At 39.5% G+C, this 5,398-nt stretch overlaps 1 pseudogene; it reads right to left on the minus strand.

The window, feature by feature from the left end:
* Positions 1 to 343: 343 nt before the first annotated feature.
* The window catches only part of LOC113838135, a 5,942-nt pseudogene continuing 887 nt past the window's right edge, over positions 344 to 5,398 (minus strand).

A 5,398-nucleotide genomic window follows, 5' to 3' on the forward strand; every position in this document is an offset into this window, starting at 1 on the left:
ATACCTCATGCTTGTAGATAGAATTGCTTCAGCAGGTTACTATTTGTTTTCAGTGAGTTGTGAAGGAATTTGCAAGAGAATTAGTGAGGGTAGAAGTCATCCTAAATTTTCTTCTATTAGTACTATTTCTTTGAAGATCAGTAAAAATGAGGCCTCCCAGATCGTCATTCATTAGAGTGAATTATTATTAGCTCTTTGGACTGAGACAGAAAACAGCATGCCACTGTCCTGTCACACCTTCTACTGGACTAAATCCTATGTAGGAGTGAAACATTTCCCCAAGAGAAGAGATGACTTCTTTGACTTTCAGATGTGGTTTGAGAGGAGACATGGGACCTTTGGGTCAGAAATGCCAAGGCTTCTCATACTGTTCACAGTGGATCAAAGCCAGATCATTCAAAAAAGTAGAGGCAGTGAAATTCCACTGAGCCCACTCCTCTTCGGTGTCTAGAGTCTTCGGTGCTTTGACAGTGGACCTTTGATTTTGGGTTTTGGTGACACAGGAACTTCAAATCCAATATTGTCATAAATGTTATGAATAACACTGAGGTTACAATGTGGTCTTCGGGCTTGAAAAAGTCCAATTTCTTTGGTTTAGCAGTCAGTGTCAATCTGGAGTTGTCAGTTATCTCAACTGCTGCATTTCTTCGAGGTAAGGTATTTGGGATATGGAATTTGATCTCTTCAGGTGCCTTCGAGTTAGATTGTTTTCCATCTCATTGACCTCAGAGTTGAGTTTATACAGCTTTTTCTTCTGCATCTGGAACTCTCTCCCTGATGTTTGTCCATCCCGGCCTTCTGGTGCACTACCAGAAATTATGTTTAGGCAGCATCATCAGACCTCACACTCAATTTCCATGTTTCACTTATTCTATCCACATGTGCTAAAGCACGGTCTGTGTGGTGTTGAATATTCTGTTTCTACATAATGGTCAGGATGATTTAGGAGATTTGTAAGTTCAAAGGTAGGGGACACCACCCCTGGGGAAACTGCAGGGGTTTTATTGGCAGTCATGGTCATTTTGAAAGTATATTTTGTGTTGCATTGAGTGACAACCACACGAGGAAATATTGCAGAGTTACTGCCTAATACTCGGCTTTTGGGAGGGTGGTGATGGATGAAGGCAGGACAAATGCTCTCTTGCCAAGACATATTCCTGGAGGCTGCAGATGCCACAGAGTTTGTGGATATGAAGAGTGTAGATTGATTCCGCAGGCCCTGCTCCCTGCTGTGGTGGCATTGGCTGAAATATAGACCTTGGGTTGACTATGGAAGATCATCTCTTCAGGACTTGGAGGACTGGCAGCTATGTAAACAGTGGGATGATTTTTATTTTAGGTCTGGCTATTTATCAATGTGGAAGTGCTGGCAGTTTGAGGTCCAGAAGAACTGTTTTTTTTTTGTTGTTGTTTTTTGTTTTGTTTTTGTTTTTTTTGTGGGAGTTCAAGTTTGACTTTGATCTGGATTTTTCGAGGTCCTATTGAAATATTCTGAATATGCTATGTTGGCTATGGGCAGAAGACTGTGAGCTACCAGATGAATGAATTGTTTGTGAACTGATAGGCATGTAGACATAAGAGGTCTGATGGCCCTGCTGATCTGGCAGTTGGGTTGAGGTAGGTGGCAAAGGATTGGAGACAGGTTAATTTCAAGGACCAGGCTTCGAAGGTATTGATATGCTTGCTGAGTGTTTATGGGATTAAACTTAGATAACCAGCCAGAATGTTGTTGTGTCTGTCGAGCTGTACCACTAGGAGTTGTAAGGTAAGGCCTAATATAGATAGAATTTCCCTGTGGACTGTTAAGTACAGGTGGAGGTACAGCATGTATGTGCAAAAAACGTAGGGGTACTACGACCAATCTGTATGTTTGGGGCTAAAATTACCATAATAGGATTAAACCTTGAGTTTGTTGAGAGAGGTTTGATGTTCCTGTCTAGGTGAAATCCAAGATGTGATGTTGAATTTGAAGCACCACTAGTACTGGGCATTCCCAAAGCATTAAAGCCTTGAGGCCCTTGACCTAGTATTATCTGTGGCTCCTGCTGAAACAGGTCATTATTGGACTGGTCACCTTGAAGCTGTCCATCACTAACACTGTGTGTTGGAGTCCTGCTTCCAAAGGGCACTGGTGGCACACACACTTAATCCTAGCACTGGGGAGGCAGGGACAGGCAGATCTCTGCAGGTCTCTGTGAGTTCAAGGCCAACAGAATGAGATCCAGGACAACCTCCACAGCTACACAGAGAAACCCTGACTTGAAAAACCAAAACAAGAAAAGAAAAAAAGAAGTCCAACTTCCATTCACTCTACTTCCTCCTCTTCCATGGTGGTAAACATTCTATGACTGCAAGTCCAAGTTGAGAGAAGTCATGTGATTGGGCAGACCAGAAATTCCAGACTCATCTGAAAAACTAGGTCTCCTTCACCATAAAGATACCTTGTACTTTCCAGTCCTCCTCAATGATTACTAAATGAGTAAATGACTTACAGCTGGAGCTCACAAAGGATTAAGAGACCTTGGATGCCAGCCCAGAGTACTATACCCAACAAAGCTTTTAATCACTGTAGATGGAGAAAACAAGATATTCCATGACAAAAAAAGATTTAAACACTACATATCTAGTAATCCAGTCCTACAAAAAAAGTACCGGAAGGAAAACTCTAATCCAAGAAAATTAACTACAACCAGAAATACATAGGCAATATATAATCCCACTTTACCAACAGACAAAGGAATAAAGGGGAGGAAGTTGGCACCCCATTCTACCACCAACAATAAACCCAAAACAAGCAAAAAATTAACAATCAATGGACATTAATATCCCTCAATATTAATGGTCTTAAACCATCTATAAAGAGACAAAGGTAATAGAATGGATACAAAGACAGAATCCATTCTTCTGCTGCATATAAGAAAAACACTCCGACTTCAAAGACAGAGGGAACATCATAGTAAAGTGTTGGGATTAGATACTCCAATCAAATGGACCCAAGAAACAAGCTGGGGTAGCAATTCTTATATTTAACAAATTAGACTTTAAACTAAAATCAATCAAAAGATATAAAGGAGGTCATTTCATATTCATTAAATGAAAATTAGAAATCAAGATGAAGTCTTAATTCTGAACATCTATGCCTCAAATATAAAGGCATCCACATACATAAAAAATAATACTAAAACTCAAATCACATATAAAACCTCACACACTTACAGTGGGAGATTTCAACACCCGACTCTCAGCATTACACAGGACTATCACAGAAACTTAATAAAGAAACAAAGTAACTAACAGAACCTATGACCCAACTGGGTTTAGTAGACATCTATAGAATATTCCATCCCAATACAAAAGAATATACCTTCTTCTCAGTGCCACATGCAACTTTCTTTTAAATTGAACAATTCTTGGCAACATAGCAAACCTCAACATGTAAAAAGTATTGGAATAATCCCCTGTATCTTATTAGACCACCATGCTTTAGTGTTAGAATTCAACAACAACACAAACTGAAATTGAATAATGTGCAACTACACCATTCCTTGGTCAAGGAAGAAACAAGAAAAGAAATGAAAGACTTCCTAAAATTCAGTGAGAATCAAGACACAACATACCCAAACTTATGGGACACTTTGAAAGCAGTGCTAAGTTATAAGTTCATAGAGCTAAGTGACCACATGAAGAAAATGGGGAGTAGTCACACTAAAAAATTGACAGCCCACCTGAAAACTCTAGAACAAAAGAATCAAACTCACCGGGAAATAATCAAATTGAGGGCTAAAAGCAATAAAGTAGAATCTCGGTAAGCAATCCAAAGAATCAACATAAAGAAGTAACTATGCTATAGGCTGGAGGTACCACTGTGGTTTGTTTCTGCAGGAGCTGTTAGATGGTCTGGATATTTGTTGTCACTTGGGATTCCAGTCATTTTTTTCTTTTTACAACCGGGTCACCTCAATCAGGATGTTTTCTTCCAGTTCCATCCATTTGCCTGCAAATCTCAAGATTCCATTATTTTTGTCCACGTAGAGTACTCTATTATGTAAATTTCTCCATCCATTCTTCAGGTGAGGGGCACCTAGATTGATTCCAGGTTCTGGCTATTACAAATTATGCTGCTATAAACATGGTTGAAGAGATGTCCTTGTTGTATGAATGTGCGTCTTTTGGGTAGATGCCTGAAAAATTAATTGCTACATCTTGTGGTAGATTGATTACCATTTTTCTGAGGAAATGCAATACTGATTTCAAAAGTGGCTGTACCAGTTAGCACTCCCACCAGCAGTGGAGGAGTGTTCCCCTTTCTCCACATCCTCTCGAGCATAAACTGTCATTGGTCTTTTTTATTTTAGCCATTCTGACAGGTGTAAGATGCTATCTCTATTATACAGCTACAGTCCTGAAAACAGCTTGGTACTGGCACAAAAATAGACAGGTAGACTCATGGAATCAAATTGAAAACCCTTATATTAACCCCCACACCTAAGTACACCTGATTTTGACAAAGAAGCTAAAGTTATACAATAGAGAAACGAAAGCATCTTCAACAAATGGTATTGGAATAACTGGATGCTGGAGTGTAGAAGACTACAGATAGACCCATATCTATCACCATGCAGAAAACTTGAGTGCAAATGAATCAAAGACTTCAACTTAAATCCAGACACACTGAATCTCTTAGAAGAGAAGTTAGGTGGTACCTAGAATAAATTAGTGCAGGATAACACTTCCAAAAGCACCTGTAGCACATAAGAAAGTGCTCAACATCCTTATCCATCAGGGAAATGCAAATCCAAAGGACTCTTTATAACACATTCACTCAGACATCAAAAGAAGACCACAATTCATTATATATCTATTGAATGTGAGAAGTGGGAAGGACTTTAATATGGAGTAATGACCAATATTCAGGTCTTGTAAAACAAGTAGTTGTGTGGAAGATTATAAGAGACAATATACAGAAAAGTCATATATATAATTCTAGAAATCATCATTACAAGGAACATTTAGAGTCACTAGGAAATGCATATATCCTGCATTGCATCGTAATAGGTGTGTCTCTACCAACACTACAGCTGTCAGTTTCAGGTTAGGAACTGTTGGGTCACAAAGATGTTTTCTCCTTTAACTTTTGAAGAGAATTTCTCTCTGGTCTTAACAAAATTATGTAGCACTTGGGGACAAAGATGCATCCCAGCAATCCTGCACTGGAGGCCAAGATAGACAAGACCTCCACAGCCACCATGACCTTGCCCTTGGTGCTATGGTAGACAGGGAGGAAAGTGATCCAGACACTGCAGAACAACAGCATGCTGAATGTCAGAAACTTGGCTTCATTGAATGTGTCAGGAAGATTCCTTGCCAAGAAAGCCAAAATGAATGTTCCAAAGGCATA

This window comes from Cricetulus griseus, chromosome 9 (assembly GCF_003668045.3).
Source record: "Cricetulus griseus strain 17A/GY chromosome 9, alternate assembly CriGri-PICRH-1.0, whole genome shotgun sequence".
NCBI lineage: Eukaryota > Metazoa > Chordata > Mammalia > Rodentia > Cricetidae > Cricetulus > Cricetulus griseus.